This window comes from Macaca mulatta, chromosome 5, assembly GCF_049350105.2.
Source record: "Macaca mulatta isolate MMU2019108-1 chromosome 5, T2T-MMU8v2.0, whole genome shotgun sequence".
NCBI lineage: Eukaryota > Metazoa > Chordata > Mammalia > Primates > Cercopithecidae > Macaca > Macaca mulatta.
Window position 1 is genome coordinate 138,440,876 of NC_133410.1, and position 20,283 is coordinate 138,461,158.

General features: G+C 35.4%; 1 long non-coding RNA gene across 1 annotated transcript in view; it reads left to right on the plus strand.

Moving 5' to 3' along the window:
- LOC144340924 (uncharacterized) overlaps positions 1 to 20,283 on the plus strand; it is a 163,590-nt gene that overhangs the window by 37,333 nt on the left and 105,974 nt on the right. The window contains exon 2 of the long non-coding RNA XR_013417472.1: positions 6,262 to 6,369. This is a non-coding gene — a long non-coding RNA (uncharacterized LOC144340924). The remainder of the gene's footprint in view (positions 1 to 6,261; positions 6,370 to 20,283) is intronic.

The window sequence follows — 20,283 nt, forward strand, 5'->3', positions numbered from 1 at the left end:
CCAGCACCTGTTGTTTCCTGACTTTTTAATGATCACCATTCTAACTGGTGTGAGATGGTATCTCATTGTGGTTTTGATTTGCATTTCTCTGATGGCCAGTGATGATGAGCATTTTTTCATGTGTCTGTTGGCTGTATGAATGTCTTCTTTTGAGAAATGTCTCTTCATATCCTTTGCCCACTTTTTGATGGGGTTGTTTGTTTTTTTCTTGTAAATTTGTTTGAGTTCTTTGTAGGTTCTGGATATTAGCCCTTTGTCAGATGAGTAGATTGCAAAAATTATCTCCCATTCTGTAGGTTGCCTGTTCACTCTGATGGTAGTTTCTTTTGCTGTGCAGAAGCTCTTTAGTTTAATGAGATCCCATTTGTCAATTTTGGCTTTTGCTGTCATTGCTTTTGGTGTTTTAGACATGAAGTCTTTGCCCATGCCTATGTCCTGAATGGTACTACCTAGGTTTTCCTCTAGGGTTTTTATGGTATTAGGTCTAACATTTAAGTCTCTAATCCATCTTGAATTAATTTTCGTATAAGGAGTAAGGAAAGGATCCAGTTTCAGCTTTCTACTTATGGCTAGCCAATTTTCCCAGCACCATTTATTAAATAGGGAATCCTTTCCCCATTACTTGTTCCTCTCAGGTTTGTCAAAGATCAGATGGCTGTAGATGTGTGGTATTATTTCTGAGGACTCTGTTCTGTTCCATTGGTCTATATCTCTGTTTTGGTACCAGTACCATGCTGTTTTGGTTACTGTAGCCTTGTAATATAGTTTGAAGTCAGGTAGTGTGGTGCCTCCAGCTTTGTTCTTTTGACTTAGGATTGTCTTGGAGATGCAGGCTCTTTTTTGGTTCCATATGAACTTTAAAACAGTTTTTTCCAATTCTGTGAAGAAACTCATTTGTAGCTTGATGGGAATGGCATTGAATCTATAACCTTGGGCAGTATGGCCATTTTCACGATATTGATTCTTCCTATCCATGAGCATGGTATGCTCTTCCATTTGTTTGTGTCCTCTTTTATTTCACTGAGCAGTGGTTTGTAGTTGTCCTTGAAGAGGTCCTTTACATCCCTTGTAAGTTGGATTCCTAGGTATTTTATTCTCTTTGAAGCAATTGTGAATGGAAGTTCATTCCTGATTTGGCTCTCTGTTTGTCTGTTACTGGTGTATACGAATGCTTGTGATTTTTGCACATTAATTTTGTATCCTGAGACTTTGCTGAAGTTTCTTATCAGCTTAAGGAGATTTTGGGCTGAGACAATGGGATTTTCTAAATATACAATCATGTCATCTGCAAAGAGGGACAATTTGACTTCTTCTTTTCCTAACTGAATACCCTTGATTTCTTTCTCTTGCCTGATTGCCCTAGCCAGAACTTCCAACACCCTTCTGAAACTATTCCAATCAATAGAAAAAGTGGGAATTCTCCCTAACTCATTTTATAAGGCCAACATCATCCTGATACCAAAGCCTGGCAGAGACAACAACAAAAAAAAGAGAATTTTAGACCAATATCCCTGATGAACATCGATGCAAAAATCCTCAATAAAATACTGGCAAACCGGATTCAGCAGCACATCAAAAAGCTTATCCACCATGATCAAGTGGGCTTCATCCCTGGGATGCAAGGCTGGTTCAACATTCGCAAATCAATAAACATAATCCAGCATATAAACAGAACCAAAGACAAGAACCACATGATTATCTCAATAGATGCAGAAAAGGCTTTTGACTAAATTCAACAGCCCTTCATGCTAAAAACGCTCAATAATTTCGGTATTGATGGAACGTATGTCAAAATAATAGGAGCTATTTATGACAATCCCACAGCCAATATCATACTGAATGGGCAAAAACTGGAAAAATTCCCTTTGAAAACTGGCACAAGACAGGGAAGCCTCTTAACTTTCATCGTAAATGGAGAACATGGTTTGTGATATGATGTTCCTGGAGTTGTTTGCAAATTTGGTTGATGAGATTAATTCTGACAGAACCAAATCAACCCAAGAGAATGAGCTCTTAAAGATCTCAGGTTTTCTGATATTAGTGTAAATGATACTTTTGATAAGTCATCATTATGTATGGATAGACACTTGATGCAGAGCTGTTATATTTCAGAATATATTAGACATAGATCAAGTGTTTTATTAATTTTTAAATTTATTCTATCCCAGGATACATTTCTATAAAATGTATATCAAAATAATTCTTGTGATCTGGTATAAATATAAATAACCTATGTGTGCATTTTGATAAATTCATTATAAGCCTTATTTAGTGACAGCAATTGTTGAGAGTGAAGTCTCCTTGAATGGGAAAATAATTTGTTCTAAGACTTAAGAATTAATCCTTCTATCCATATCTTTATCATTCAAAGGAGGCAGATAAATAATTGAAGATTTTAATATTAAAAAAAATAAATATCTCATAGATCGACTCTAAAATCTTTAAAATATATTTCAGTATCAGTTCACAAAGATAATATCCTCAATAGAAAAAGAGCTTTATAGGGATAAAATGAAGCCATGAGATTCTCACTCTCAGCCCAGCATCCCAATAAGGCAAGACGAACTTCAAAATAATAAGTTTTTAAAACTTTTTTGAGAAAATACCAAGAGGAACTGAGATCCAGGAAGTATGGAGCCTTTTATAGGAAAGGAAAGCATGACAACCATTTTTATCTTTGGCAGAATTGTCAAAAGAGGAAGAATACTGCATAGACCAGGAAAGGAAAAACCAATCAAAATTATAATACTGCTAATGATAATATGTGGGCTCATGTGATAAATTAGACTGTAGTCACAGAGAAATTTTCCATCCTCTGATAATTCTTTCCTTTGGGTCTTTACTGATAACCAAAAGAAGGAGATAGAGAAGGAGAGATGAATAGGTACAAGAGAGCTACCATCCTAAATCAAGCAGGAGAAAGACCGGAGAGTTCACAGAGATCCCCAGAGACACCCAGATACTGACCCAGCTACCAAACACTAGTATGAAGGGAGAATAGCTAAGAGAAACACTTTTGAGTTACTTCAGACTGAGTATAGGGCTGCTGCCTCAGAAGACTCAGCTTATATGGGAAGACTGTAAGACTCAGAAAGTAAAAAGTATGAATGGAAAGCAGAAGTTATTTCTTTGCTATCCAACTATCAGGGAGCTAGACTGGAACACAGGGAGAGAGTAACCACAGCTGGCAGTTCAGCTTTAAAACACAGGCAGCTCTCTGGAATATTACAAGTACTCAGATCCAAGGAACCTAATAAGAGAAAAATCCTGACTCTGTCTTAAGAGTATTTGAAGTTCATGGTGAGCTGAATTAAACTAAAATTTTATGAAACTCACACACAGCCACATTCTAGATCAGATTGACTCAGCTTCTCCCCATGGTGGCCTGATTAAAACAAATAAACAAACAAACAAAACTCTGCTCCATTGTGGAGGAAATAATTATTTACTTCAGTCTCAACTAGACTTTAATAAAAATGTCTGGCATGTAAAAAAACTACAATATGAAAGAAAGGAAGAAAGAAAATACAAAAGAAAGAAAGAGAATGAAAGAAATGGCGAGAAGAAAAAAGAAAGAAGGAAAAAATGAAGGAAAGGGTGACTAAAGGTCAAGAAGATTAATATTTAATAGAAATAGACTAACAGATGCTTCAAGTATTATAACCATCCAACAGGGTTGTTTAAATTGACAGTGATAAAAATGCTTAAGAATCTAGTGGAAAAGGTGGGAGAATTTCACACAGAGATAATTTTGCAAAGATATGGTCTAATTGAAATGGAAATTTCCAATAGCCAAAGTGAAAGGCTAGAAATAAAGAAATATGATTTTAGAAATAGAATAATTATTAAATGTGCTTAACAACAAACTAAAAACAGTTAATGAAATGATCAGTGAAATAGAAAACAAATTAATAGAAAGTATACAAATTGAAGCATAAGGAAAGGAAAAAGGAATTGAAAAGGAATAAACTGTTCAAGATATATGAAGCGATAAAAAATAGTTTAATATATACATTGCCAAAGTTGATAAGGCAAAAGACATCTCTGAAGAGATAATAACTGAGACTTCTCAAAACTTAGTAAAAAATATCAAGCCATAGTTCCAAGAAACTCAGTAAATACCAGGTAAAGCAAATACAAGCAACCACTACTATGACAAGGCCACCTAAGCATATTATAGTCAAGTTGCTGAAAACTGCAGATAGAGACCTCTAAACCAGCCAGAGGGAAAAAAGATACATCACATACTTGGAAAAATGAAAGAAAATATAATGAAATTGCTTCAGAAATAATGAAGACCACATGCCAATGAAATCATACTTTTAGAATACTGAAAGAGAAAGCTATGAATCTAAATTTTGTATTTGACAAACATATACTTCAAAAATTAAGAAAAAATTAAGACATTCTCAGAGAGATGATACCTGAGAGTGTTCATCAGCTCCACATAAGAAATGCTTTAACAAACCTGCACGTTATGCACATGTACCCTACAACTTAAAGTATAATAATAATAAATAAATTAAAAAAAAAAAAAAAAAGAAATGCTTTAAGAAGTTCTTTAGGCTAAGGGGGAATGATACCAGACGGGATTCCAGATTTCTAACAAGGAAAGAAGAGCATCAAAGTAACTCTCTGCGTAGGTCAATGTTTTTAGTGCCTCTGTAAGTCTTTCTCTCTTCATCTCTCCTTTTCTCTGTGTTTATGTATACATGTGTAATTATATTTATTTAAAAGACTATTGACTATTTAAAGCAAAAGTAATAGGTCCTGTAGGGTTTGTAGTATATGTAGTAGTAAAATGTAAGACAAAAGAAGCACAAAGGCAGGAGATGGATAATGAATATTAGACTGATTTAAGGTTCTTATGCTGTTTGTAAAGTCATACAAAGTTATTGAAAAGTTCCCAGTAAGCCCACTGAGAAGGGGATTAGTGCACTGGATGTTCATTAGGAGTGCTCTTGACATTTCCAACCATGGAATAGTGGGGGCTGAAACATGGTTAGAGAAAGAAATATTTGTGATGAAGAACAAGTACAAACCTCTGTCCACCCCTATGGGTGCTTTGGAGCTGGCATATTCCTTTTGATTTATTCTTCATTGGCAGCAGGGAGCCAGGCCTTTACACTCCTGTGTTGAACAGTCACTATATGTTGACTGCCCCTGGAAGAAGACATGAGCTCAGAACAGTCAGTTTTCTTTAGCGGAGGTAATCCCAATGATAACTGATGTCTCGGGGCATCATACAGCTGCACTTCCAACAGCTGGGGTGGGGATGCCTTCATTTCTGAAGGGGATCTGGGCAGTGTAACACAATACCCATGAAAGGATATAAGCATGTGTTAATACAAACAGGTAGAAATTAATGGAAGTATATATACCAGAGTCTTAATAGTGGTCACCTCAGGAGGTTGGGTTTGGGGCATGTAGGTGGACATATTAATTTTATCTTTGTATATTTTTCTATTATTTCATGTTTTATAAATATAACATCTGAAAATATTATCTTAAGATTTCTAAAGACATAAAATGGTATTTTAATTTCAAAATTCTTTTATATTTAATGCTGATTACATTTCTTGAAAGACAATGGTTATTATTGTACCAGTCAGATTCTAAAGGATCGTAGGAATATTTGTTTATTGGATTTGAAAGATTTTCTAATCTATGTTCAGCACATCATTTTTTTTTTCTCCTTTTTAAAGCTGTGAGTGGGAGAAAATACTATTCTTGCCACCTAGGTTGCCAACCAAGAATAAGTATCTTTGAGCAGAAAGGCAATTTGTAGTTTTTCTTATGTTGTGGTTAGATGTAAGAGTGCTTTCATGAAAGACAGGGAGAAAAAGAAAGAGAGAGAGAGAAAGAGAGAAAAAAAGAAAGAGGGGAAGGAAGGAAGGAAGGAAGGATGGAAGGAAGGAAGGAAGGACGGAAGGAAGGAAGGAAAGGAAGGAAGGAAGGAAGGAAGGAAGGAAGGAAGGAAGGAAGGAAGGAAGGGAAAGGAAGGAAGGAAGGAAGGAAGGAAGGAAGGAAGGAAGGAAGGGAAAGGAAGGAAGGAAGGAAGGAAGGAAGGAAGGGAAAGGAAGGAAGGAAGGAAGGAAGGAAGGAAGGAAGGAAGGAAGGAAGGAAGGAAAAGGAAAAGAAGGAAAGCTTACTACACTGTTAGCCAGTAGTAGATTTTCCTTTGGATCAAGGAAGTTCCTGATCAGTCTCAATTCTTACTTGAATTCCATTTATAACTTTGTGCATTCTTTTTAATGTCAGAAATTCTGAACTGAAACATCGTAAAGTTTCATGGAGAAAATTAGTCATAGTCCAAGGTGGATAACTGAAACAGATACCAAGAAGACACAATGTTTTCCTCTGTCAAAGGTATGTTAGTATATTCTTGTTTCCTTCCATTTAAAAAGATTTATGTTAGACAAATGTGGGAACAATGTTGGTGTTACATCCAATAGTTTATTATTTTAACTGGAAATATAATAAGAGAATAAATGCAATTCATATGAGTGGATTTATGAACAAGAATCGTTTACAGATATTTCTCTAATGAAAGTGATATATAAAATTTGTTTGTATGTTGATAAGGCAATTTATATTCCTACCGATTAAGCATTAATAGGTCCAAGCATTTATTAGCCATAATTTCTCTTAACTAACAGTGGCAGGTGTCCTCATTCAAAGCAAATAAATGCAAGCTGTTTTGTGAATCATATATATGCAAAGTAGTTATTCCAAGTGACAACAATATTACATCAGTAGATTTTGAGATATTTTATTTTGATTTTTAAAAGGTAATGAAATTTCAGTATTTTCTGTGGCAAATTAATAACACCATATACCACCTTGAATGTAATATTGATTATATCACTTTGTAAAGTCTTCTGCCTGAGGTTTAAGTTACTGACTGTGGCATCTTATTTGTCTGATAATTGCATTTTAGTTCTCTTTGGGAAATCATGCCTGAATTAATTGCGTCATTATAGTTAACATTAGTAATAAACAATAATAGGAAATATTTGTCTGCTCAAGTGCTCTTATTGCCTTTAACCACTTTGAATTATTAAAGCATTGAAATCAATACTGTTCACTTATTTTTAATAATGAGTTCAATGACATAAAAGTAAACAGTTTTAGAAAATGACTTTTTCTTTGAAGCCCAGCACATGTTGCTATGTATGCAGAGTGCAGACTGAACTTGCAGCCGCTTTTGGCAGTTTTAAAATTATTGTTAATTAACTTTTCTGCTCAAATTCCTGCAAGCTCAACTATAGTTGATGAGTTATCATGCTACAGCCAATAAATCCTGAAGTAATTTCATAAACATAGTTATTTAACCTAAATTGGATTCTCCATCAATCGAGACAAATCAATTTTTAAATGCCATAATAGTGTGAGTTTTAATAATGCCACTTTATACTTATATTGGTTTTCACTTAAGGAACTTTACATTTACAAATTTAATGTTTCTGCAGGAAAATACTAAAAATAGAATTATTATCCATAGTAATATATACGAAATGTATACTTAAAATATATTCATTTATCTAAATTGTTATGTAATAAAAACATACTGGGGTTTGATGCAAAGACAAGTGAACTCTGCATCAGGAGGCCTCAGCTGTAGTTTCAGCTCTACCAACTGTCATTTTCATGAATGCCAGCAGGTCATTTATTTCACTGAGACTTAGTTTATGCCTTGGCAAAATGGAAATAATGCACTGAATTCTTGTAAAGATCAAGAGTTAATGTATCAGAAGTGCCTCATAAAACATAAAGGATTTTACAAACAGGAGATAATTTTCATTGTCTGTCTTATAAATTCAAACCTGTTAAATTCACATTCTGTGTTTCTACATAGTTGTATTTTATATGACCACAATGACTCCACACTTGTTTTCAAGGTAATCATGGACTGTATATAATTTTTTTTAAATTTAAGATTTAATCTGGCTTGCTTCAGGGTTTCTATCTTTATACATAAATGATCTCTTAGAAAGAAAAATATGCAAAGAAGATTCTAGCTTAGATAAAAGTCTTTCTGGGTTAAAACTGGAATATTTGATTCTGAGGAAATTTCAACAGTGGGGATTTCCTATTAGTTTAACCAACATGTAAATACATCTTTGGTCAAAGAAATATATACTTAATATATAATATATAGCCAGATGTGTATTTGTGTGTGTGTATGTATATATATATATACACACACATATACATATACATATATATACACACATATATATGGATAAGGAAAATAAATAAAATTCTACTGAAAATTTAATTTACTGTTTTTGGAAAAAATATGGGGACAAGAGAGAGACATTGATGTATTTTGTTCTGGGCAGCTATTTATTGTGTTAAGCACAACTAAGCATTCATTCATTCATTTATTAATGTTACCACATATTGAATACATGTTATATGTTCATTGCTAGGTGCTGACTCTGCAAGGACTTGAAATAGTGGTTTTGCGTTCAGATATTCCCAGTATAGTAGAAGATGCCACCTTGTAAGAGATGATTACAACAATGTGTTATATGCCATAAACAGCACATGTCTAAAATGGTAATGTCACGTTAGGGAGAGAGGTAATTGAGAATCCTGGGATGCCTTCCTAGAAGAAGAGATATGCAGAGCTAGTATTAATGATTCAGTTTCACATAAAGCCTTCTATTTTTATATTTCTCGATAAAGAGATTTTGACTCTATATTTGTCTAAATCCATACTATGGTTTTGAATATTATCCTTATCTCAAATAGAATTTTAGGTGATGTGAAGATCCCATTCTTTAGTGCCACACTGTCAGTTTATAGAGAGTTTACAAAGATGCCACAGCCCAGATTTGTTCCTGGAAGATGTAGAGCCAAAAAGTGGGCACGCTGACTTCAATCTGGGTGCTGCCCCTCCTCAGACATCCACTTTCACATTATGTTCTTAATCCCATCCAAATTCAGAAAGCACGTGAAATCCAAATAGACGTATATGTTTAGGATGTATGTATATAATTATATATATGTATATAATTTGTGTTCCAATTTTATATACTCATTATTTGCATTCTGCTTCACATCTACTTTTGGCAACCAAAAGTTGATCAAAAAGAAAGAGAGAGAGAGAGCATTGTTTATATCTTTCATTTATTCACTATGGTACCAAAACAACTCAGTGGATGTAAAAAACTAAAAAAAATAAAATCTGTGGTTATATGTGGAATTGTGATTTTTGTTGTTGCATTTCTACTGTTTACAAACTGAGAGATTTTAAACCATCAAGAGCTCTCAAATGCCTATGCTGACCAGTATGTGATTACATTTCTATGGTCTTCAAAAGGCAGGAATCTGTGACATTCAAAACATTGAATTAATTCAAGTGTAAAATTTTGATGCCAGTGAAAACTTTGCCAATAGTTTAGGGCGTGTGTAAGTTATTTTGTGACTCAGTGCTTTTCTTTTCCCCCTCAGAAATCATCTACTTTTTTGTTCCTATGACACTCTCCACTGGTTTCTGTGGCTAGTGTAAGAGCAGATTTCGTTTATGCCTGGTTCGTTATTTCACAGCAGTTATACTTGGTTATTTAATAATGCTATTACAAAAATTATTTTCTTGCCTAAACTCTAGACAGGTTTCTCTGAACCCAACTAGGCCCCATCCTTGGACATATTCTCAAGAACCCAGTTTTACCAAGAATCCTGTCAGGTTGACTTTGCCAAATTCCCCACCTTCAAGATCTGATCACCCTCAATATCTAAGCAAATTCCTCATCTTGCACAATTCCCCAGGTAATATCTCATCACCTTGACCTGCCTTCAGCAAGAATCCTGTTAGTTTAGCTTAGCAAGAATCACCTTACCCTCTTTGGAAATTTCTATCTACTGACCTTGCCACCCCCATCCCCACTACCCTTGTCCTAGGTTATAAATCAAATTTTTCTTTATTATATTCAGAATTGAGCCCAATCTCTTTCCTTTATGGCAAGACTCCTTTGTAGTAGTCCTTATATGTATTGTGATAGACTTGAATACAGTCAACCTTTCCATTTTTACAATTGTCATAATAGTTTCTTCTTTAACAGTTACAGATAAAATAAAAAACATTTTTGGCTTTTCATTTATTTTGTGTATCTTATAGTGGAAAGCCCATTCAGGAGCGCTTGATGCCCAGCTGGGAAATGGGGGATCCAGGGTTAGTTTTACTCCTTTACCCCCTAATACTCTCCCTTAAGATAAAACTTTTAGATCATGAAAATATATTTTTTAGCCATATGGTCTTCCTTCATTTTTTTTTTTTTTTTTGCTATTAGAGGTGATAAGATCTTGTGGGCCAAACAATAGACTTAGATTCAAATCTTAGTCTTTTTTTCAAATCAAATAAATTTTTCATAATCACTCCTAGGTTCTACTATTATCAACTTTCTTTTGAAATCATTATTGCTACCTAGTCCATGCTTTCTGGCACTACTTATAGATTGACATCTTGTAAAGAAAATTTGGCTCTTCTGCTGTTTTAAAATAAGACTATATTTCACCAGGGCAGTTTTGCAAAGTATCAGTTTTATTTTGTGCTGAATATATCCTACCAAGGCTAATTACTTCCCACATCTGTTTTTCTTATGGTATTGTTTGACTATGTCCTCACCTGACTCTCAACTTGAATTGTATCTCCCAGAATTCCCACGTGTTGTGGGAGGGACCTAGGGAGAGGTAATTGAGTCATGGGAGCCGGTCTTTATTGTGCTATTGTTGTGATAGTGAATAAGTCGCATGAGATCTGATGTTTTTATCAGGAGTTTCTGCTTTTGCTGCTTCCTCCTTTTCTCTTGCCTCCACCATATAAAAAGTGCCTTTTGCCTCCCACCATGATTCTGAGGCCTCCCCAGCCATGCAGAACTATAAATCCAACTAATCATCTTTTTCTTCCCAGTATTGGGTATGTCTTTATCAGCAGCATGAAAACGGACTAATATAGTAAATTGGTACTGTAGAGTGGGGCATTGCTGAAAAGATACCCAAAAATGTGGAAGCAACTTTGGAACTGGGGAACAAGCAGAGATTGGAAGAGTTTGAAGGGCTCAGAAGAAGACAGGAAAATGTGGGAAAGTTTGGAACTTCCTACAGAGCTGTTGAATGGCTTTGCCCAAAATGCTGATAGCAATAAGGATAATAAAATCCAGGCTGAGGTGGTCTCTGATGGAGATGAGGAACTTGTTGGGAACTGGAGCAAAGGTGACTCTTGTTATGTTTTAGCAAAGAGACTGGCAGCATTTTGCTCCTGCCCTAGAGATTTGTGGAACTTTGAACTTGAGAGAAATGGTTTAAGGTATCAAGCAGAAGAAATTTCCAAGCAGCAAAGCATTCAAAAGGTGACTTGGATGCTGTTAAAAGCATTCCATTTTAAATTGGAAACAGCATAAAAGTTCAGAAAATTTTCTACTGAAGATGCAGTAAAAAAGAAAAGCCCATTTTCTGAGAAGAAATTCAAGCCAGCTTCAGAAATTTGCAAAAGTAGCAAGAAGCCTAATGTTAATCCCCAAGACCATGGGGAAAATGTCTCCAGGGCATGTCAGACACTTTCACAGCAGCCTCTCCCATCACAGGCCTGGAGGCCCAGGAAAAAAAGTGTTTTTTGTGGGCCAGACCCAGGGTACCTGTGCTGTGTACAGCCTAGGAACTTGTCTCTGTGTCCCAGCTGCTGCAGCTGTGGTTGAAAGGGACCAACATCGAGCTCAGGCTGTGTCTTTAGAGGATGGAAGCCCCAGGCCCAGGGTTCCCGTGCTGTGTGCAGTCTAGGAACTTGTCTCTGTGTCCCAGCCACTGCAGCTGTGGCTGAAAGGGGCCAACATAGAGCTCGGGCCATGTCTTCAGAGGATGGAAGACGCAAGCCTTTCCAGCTTTCATGTAGCGTTAAGCCTACAGGTGCCCAGAAGACAAGAATTGGGGTTTGGGAATCTCCACCTAGATTTCAGAAGATATATGGAAACACCTGGATGCCCAAGCAAAAGTTTGCTGCAGGAACAGGGCCCTCATGCAGAACCTCTGCTAGGGCAGTGCAGAAGGGAAATGTGGGGTCAGAGCCCTGACACAGAGTCCCTACTGGAGCTCTACCTAGTGAAGCTATGAGAAGAGGGCCACCATCCTCCAGACCACAGAATGGTAGATCCACTGGCATTTTGCACCATGCACCTGGAAAAGCCACAGACACTCAATGCCAGCTCATGAAAGCAGCCACGAGGGAGCCTGTACCCTGCAAAGCTACAGGGGTGGAGCTGCCCAAGACCATGGGAACCCACATTTTGCATCAGCGTGACCTGGGTGTGAGACCTGGTGTCAAAGAAGATTATTTCAGAACTTTAAAATTTGACTGCCCCGCTGGATTTTGGACTTGCATGGGCCCTGTAACCCCTTTGTTTTGACCAATATCTCCCATTTGGAACAGCTGTATTTACAATAACTGTATCCTCATTGTATCTAGGAAGTAACTAGCTTGCTTTTGATTTTACAGGCTCATAGGTGGAAGGGATTTGCCTTGTCTCAGATGATACTTTGGTCTGTGGACTTTTGGGTTAATGCTGAAATGAATTAAGACTTTGGGGGACTGTTGGGAAGGCATGATTTGTTTTGAAATGTGAGGACATGAGGGGCCTGGGTTGGAATGATATGGTTTGGCTGTGTCCTCATCCAAATCTCAACTTGAATTGTATCTCCCAGAATTCCCACATGTTGTGGGAGGGACCCAGGGGGAGGTAACTGAATCATGGGGGCTGGTCTTTCCTATGCTATTCTCGTGATAGTAAGTCTCATGAGATCTGATGGGTTTATCAGGGGTTTCCGCTTTTGCTTTTTCCTCATTTTCTCTTGCTGCCACCATGTAAAAAGTGCCTTTCACCTCCCACCACAATTCTGAGGCCTCCCCGGCCATGTGGAACTGTAAATCCAATTAAACCTCTTTTTCTTCCCAGTGTCAGGTATGTCTTTATTAGAAGGGTATGCCTTTATTTACTAGTCAGGTATGTCTTTATTACCATTTTATTAGAAAACGGACTAATACATCTTATTTACATGTCAGTTGTTGAGATTCATTTTTCTCTCTATAGCACATTATACTAGGTAATGATTCAAATAATTTGTTTTATTTTGTGTTGGAAAGGAGAGGACAATAATATTTATTGTAGATTGACTAAATTAGGTTCATATAGAATTATTAACAAATACGTGAGCAAATTGTGAGAAATTTCTCTCAGATAATCAAGGTCATTCTATCTTTCATGATGCTAATCCAATTATTCCACACATTTTTGGTCACTGTGTGAATTAATAGTTACAATTGTGCATTATTTTCTATCTGTTAGACCTTGTACTGTCTTTATATATTATCTCATTGAATGCTCAGAATAGCCCTGTAAAAACTTTCCCTTTGTAGATAATAAACTGAGACAGAATTAAGCATCCTGTCTAGTATTACAGATTGGTAGGTTGTGGACTCAGGCTTGGAACTGAGGCAGTGTGACACATTGGCCCTCTCACTCTTCCTTATGCTGCCGCATCAGCAGAAGAAAAGGCTATGTTCAAATGGTATAATTAAAGAAGTGTGTTTCTGTTACATTATATAAATATTCACACACATACATATGTTTTAATATATATATAAAACAAAATGCTAACATATTATTTAAAACACCACTAAAAATGTTGTTTTATGGGCTTTTTTCTCTACACAGAAGTACTTCTAAACATTTTCTACATTAGACTCAATGGTCTTCTCTAAAATGACATAATAAAGGTGCTATAGAATATCAGTATAAATAAATACAATTTATTTAGCTATTCTCTACTTTTGAACATTTATGTTACTTTTAATTTTTGACATCATAGAGGTAAATTCATGTTGATGCATAATAATTATTTCCTACAGATTTATTTGTAAAAGAGAATTTGGGGACTGAGGATTTTGAGCATAGTCTCTGAAAAGTCTCTTGAGTGAAGTAATTACTCTATGGAGGCCACTGTATAAGTCATGCTCTTGGACAATTCCCTTCTCTTAAATACAGTTTAAACTTATGAGTTGTTCTAGTCAATAAAATAGGGCAAAGGTAATCACTCTCTTGATTAGGTTACATTAAATGGGGAAGACGATGTTTTGATTTTTTCCTTATGTAATTTACGCCCCAAATTAGTTGGTTTTGAGTTAATCAAAAGAAAGATTTTGCTGAGTGATTCTGAATTAATCCAGTGAAACCTCTTAAATGAGCCCATAAGGCTCGTAGTGGCTCTATTTTCCTGATGAAATGCAAACTGGTGATAGACACATTTAAATTATCTTTTTTAATACTGAGACTCAAAGAAGTTGATTGAGTTGCCCAAAGTCTTGCAACTTGTAAGTGGCAGAACTGAGACTTAACCTAGGATGATCTGAGTATAAAGCAGAGATTCTGAATTCAAATGGTCTCAGAGGACAGGCAGACAAGGTAAGGGAATGAAACAAACTTTCAGTAAGAAACATTTCTCAGAATCAGTTGAGTCTTCAAGTACATAGCGTATAAAATATGTACTCAAGTTGCATCACAAGTGAGTCAAGGATTTAAATGATCAATCTAAAACACTTGCCCTTACATTCAGTCTTTCCTCAATTAAAAATAGGTAATATAAGTTACATTTGAACAATTAAAAAGGCCCTGAAAACTGTTTTTGCACTAAAGGGGACTACTTAAAAACTAAACCCAAACCTCTGGACTTTATTGATTAACCATTCCAGTGTGTAGAGATCTAAACATAAATTTTGCTCTAGATGATTGTTAGTTACTATGTAGGAATTCTGGCCTAATGTGGTCTGATTTTCTGATATTTCTAAAGATGCTACCAGATTGAATGTTAAGTAAAACTTTCCAAATTAATTTTTTAATTAAAGTAAAAAAAAAAAAAAGAAAGTAGAGATAAGAGAACTTTCAAAGTACTTTAGGTTATTTATGAGAGGGAAAGTGCTATATTGTAATGTTCCTATTACCCTTAACACCGTTACACATTTTTTAGTATTGACTTGTAGCTAAGCATTTTTAGCTCTGGTGAAATATGGTAACTTTGCATATTAACCGGACTTATAGAGATTTTTGGAGACAATGTTCTTGTATATGAAAGCCGAAAGATATAACCTTGTTGAAAAACCCATTCCTATTGGGATTTTCTAGGTGCAAATTAGGTAACTTATGCAACAAGAAACAAAACGGGAACAAAAGTTCTCCACACTACCCTACTCCATTATCTACCGTCATTATCATTCTAATGTGTATTATAATAGTTTATTCTTGATGTTAGTCTCATGTGTGCATTGTTCATGGATTCATTAAAGTATCTTTATTTTTCTTACAATCACATACTAAAAATATAGAGTACTTAATTCATATCATAATTTCTACTCAAATAATTATCAATGCATCATGAAAATCTGTAAGTTGGAGCTAGCTTCAATAAGATAATTAACATCTGCTAAAGTTGCAAACATTATTAAAGTTATAAATATATTTTAAAAGTTTAATTGAGATAAGGGCTTGTTTTAGGAATATCTTTTATAAAATGTTTAAAAGTAATATAATTTAAAAAACTAAAAGCAGTTCATCAATGTTTATCATCAGTTTCTTTTTATATTTACTCTATAAAAGTTAAAAATCTCTCCTTTTCTATATTTTGAGAATGGTTGATATGAAGCCTATGACATAGTTAGCATTATAATTGTCAATATCCCTTAAGAGTTATTTGAACCAAATAGATATAGTTGGAAATGGTTTGTAAGTAATTATCAGAGCACATAGTATTTTGTTTCCTGCGTATCATTCACATCATGTGTTTCAAAAGGTTGTGAAACCAAAATGCAGTATTATTTGATTTTGAGGTTTTTTTTTTCATTTTATTTTGAATATTATAAGGATAAGAATGACAATTCCAAGCTCTGACATGTAAAGAGCTTGAAAATTGTCATTCTTCTCCTTATAATATCACATAATATCATAATATATTATTATCATAATAATATAATTAGAAAAACCTGAAAACTTGAAAATCAGTGGTTTTTCCTGGACCATGGGATAACTGAATTTTGGGAAAATCCATCTTAAAATCTACAGAGAGAGGCAAATGCAGACAGTTCCAGAGTTCCGGCTGACTTGGAACAACCACTGAAAGTCTTTTTTTTTGTTTGTTTGCTTTTTATTAATATTATTTTTGATGGACAAATCATAATTATATACATTTACAGGGAACACAGTATTCTTGTACCCCACTGATGCCCTCTTACCCTCTTCCTGCCTCTCTAGATATTTAACCTCTTTGTGCCCATTTGTTTCCTCCTCTGTAAACTGAGGGTCTTAATGGTTCCTCCTGGTAGGTTTATTGTGCTGATCAGTTGAGATTATGTCTGTGAAGTGCTTAGCACTGTGCTTGGGTTACAGCAAATGATATTCATTGATTGTTTGGCATGGGCTGGGTACAGGGTAGAAGCAAATGCATGCCTGAAAGACCATGAACTCATTGACGACAAGGACTGGGATTCTTCTCTCTGTGTATTTGGCATTCAGTGTAGACCTTGCCATTTAACAGAAGATTTTTCTTTTCTTTTCTTTTTTTTTTTATTATACTTTAAGTTCTAGGGTACATGTGCAAAACGTGCAGGTTTGTTACATATGTATACATGTGGCATGTTGGTGTGCTGCACCCATTAACTCGTCATTTACATTAGGTATATCTCCTAATGCTATCCCTTCACCCTCTCACTAACCCACAACAGGCCCCAGTGTGTGATGTTCCCCTTCTTGTGTCCAAGTGTTCTCATTGTTCAATTCCCACCTATGAGTGAGAACATGCAGTGTTTGTTTTATTGTCCTTGTGATAGTTTGCTGAGAATGATGGTTTCCGGCTTCATCCATGTCCCTACAAAGGACATGAACTCAAAACCACAATGAGATACCATCTCACGGCAGTTAGAATGGTGATCATTAAAAAGTCAGGAAACAACAGGTGCTGGAGAGGATGTGGAGAAATAGGAACACTTTTACACTGCTGGTGGGACTGTAAACTAGTTCAACCGTTGTGGAAGACAGTGTGGCAATTCCTCAAGGATCTAGAACTAGAAATACCATTTGACCCAGCCATCCCATTACTGGGTATATACCCAAAGGATTATAAATCATACTGCTATAAAGACACATGCACGCTTATGTTTATTGTGGCACTATTCATAATAGCAAAGACTTAGAAACAATCCAAATGTCCACCAATGATAGACTGGATCAAGAAAATGTGGCACATATACACCATGAAAGTCTTTTTAAGTAAATATAATCGATCCACTAAAAGAGTAGGTAAAATAGAATCATAAAATGCACAACTAAAACTAGAAAAGGCAGAAAAAGAAGCCTCTGGCAATGGCTAGACAAATACTACGGTTTACATGAAAAGAAATATATCAATAACCAATTTAAGTGTGATTGGTAAGTATGCCAATTAAAAGACAGAGATTGTCAGAGTATATTAAAAAAATAAAACCTGACTATATGTTGTCTGTAAGAAACCCACATTAAACGTAAAGACTCTGATCAGCTACAGGTTAAGGGATGATGCCTTACATGCCAATAGCAGTGAAAACAAAGCTGAAGTAACTATATTAGTTTCAGACAGAGCAGACCTCAGAACAGTAAAAATTATCAAAGATAAGGAGGGGTATTTCATAATGATAAAGAAATAAATTCTCCAGGAAGACTGAAGAATCTTAAACATTGATTCACCTACCAGTAAAACATCAAACCATGTGAGGCAAAAAGTCTTAGAACTGAAAGGAGAAATAGACAAATCCATTCATGTAGTTAAACCTTCAGTGCCTCTTGTCAGTAATGATAAGTCAAACAGGCAGAAAAAACATTTAAAATGCAGTTGATCTGAACAACAAACATTATCAACCAACTTGCCATACAATTATGTCAATTTTTGTTTTTTATTTTATTTTATTTGTTTTTTTGAGATGGGGTCTTGCACTGCCGCCCGACTGGAATGCAATGGTGCGATCTCGGTTCACGGCAACCTCCGCCTCCTGGGTTCAAGCGATTCTCCTGCCTCAGCTTCCTGCATAGCTGGGATTACAGGCACCCGCCACCACTCCTGGCTAATTTTTTGCATTTTTAGAAGGGAAAAGGTATCACTATGTTGGCCAGGCTTGTCTCAAACTCCTGACCTCATGATCCGAATTATGTCAATTTTTTATATAATATGCCACACAAGAAGAATACAATACACATTCTTTCAAGTTCATCATATTATGGAATATTCACCAGGATATAGACCACATTCTGGACCATAAAACATAACAAATTTTAAATAATAAAAATCATCCAAAGTATGTTCTCAGACCACAATGTAATTAAACTGGAAATCAAAAAGAGAAAGATAGCACACCTAGCATACAGAATTTGGTTTCTAATACAAAGCACATAATACATATGACAATAAGGCTTCTTAGAGAAATAGCTGACTCTAAGGCTGAGACAGAGATATCTGAGATAAGCTAGGAGCATGTTGCGGTAACAGAAAGGAAGGAAGTGCTAAAACAACAACTGGATACTGAGGGTGTGTCAAAAGAACACAGGGACACACTGAAAGAGCAAACAATGGCCAAAGCTGGAACAATCTGATCAATAAAATAAACAAAAAATGGTATTGGATTATAACCCAAAGTATAAAATATATATATCCATTTGTCCATGGCGACATAAATAAGTGATTTGAAACATAAATTAATGGGAGAGAATAGACAAATCCTCCATACAAATAATTCCAAATCATTTATATTGATACATCACCTTAAGTATAACTGGTAGTTTCACTGTCCTAGATGCTGAATTGCACTTAATCTCCCAGATTTTAGTACCTATTTCACTTTCCTACTTTACCTGCAATCTTTCAGTCTGAAGCCTGTTTAGATCCAGAATGTAAGTCTGTTTTTTCAGGAGCTGACAGATAGCTGCCTAACAAAATAGACTGGGAATGAGAATTTGGTGATCTAACTGCTCTTCATACGGGCTTCGATCAAAGCAAAACAAAAAATCTGCTTCTTTTCCGGTTCCGACATGAATGCTGCCTTGTGTTCATTAGGCTTCCAATCCTGAGTTTCTAGAGTTCTGTAGTGACAAACAGGCTTTCTTCTCATTTACACCTTTCCTCCGACACTTTAGGTATGATTTTTCTTCTTTTTAGTAGTATTTCCTTCCATTTTTTTTTAATCTTCAGATACTGTGATTCAGGGCTAAGATATTTTCTGTTTTTGCCAAAGAGGGAGGTTCTCTTTCTGTGTTTTTTTCCTCTTGTTCTCCTAGAAGTAATTTTTGAGAGAAGAGTACGATATATCTTCATCATCTTGAAACTGGAAGTCCACAGTTGACTTCTTAAGGGTCATTGTTATTGATGACTAATCTCATTTGAAAATGCTATAAAAGTAGGCTCACTAGCCTTATAACATTCTACTATATCATTCATCAATAATGAAAATAGCCTTTCGAGCAAAAGCGTGCATTTTATGACATTTTCAAAACATTTGCATATCCTGAAGGGAAATACAAAATATTTTACACCTCTCAAGCTGTGCTGACTAGAGGTCACCACCATGTTATGTTTTATCCCGCTAAGTGTCCATGTAGAACTTAGTTCTCCTCTAAAATTAATAAATCTCTATATAAGTAAAAGGAAAATACAGATCTAGACTTGGTGATAGTATAAAAAATTTAAAGATAAGTCAACTGTTGGTCAAAATTTACCCCAGTATGTGAAGGAGAATGAATCAGAGATATTCATCCAAAGGCTACAGAATCTATGCTTTCTTATTTAATTTGAAACAATCAATTTAATCAGACAAATGATATTCAAATACACTGGAATAAGTCCAGAGACATCAACATTAATAACTTTCCTGTAATGTTATTACATGCCAGTTGTAATTCTTATGAAAATAAAGATTCCTTCCTTCTTTCCTTTCTTCCCTCTCTCCTTCCTGTCTATATTCATTCATCACATATTTATTGCCTACTATTTGTCTGGCACTTTTCTGTTGCTGGGAATCTGAAAAAAGATGGAAATATTTTCCTTCATAGTGCCTACATTAAAGTGGGGAATGATAATTGGTAACTCTTCCATAGTATTTACCATGAGTCAGGAATAGTTCATTGTTCTTTATCTACATTAACTAGCTTGGTCATCCAAAACCTTACAGAAACTACTAATTTATTTAACAGATAAGAAAACCATGGTATAGAG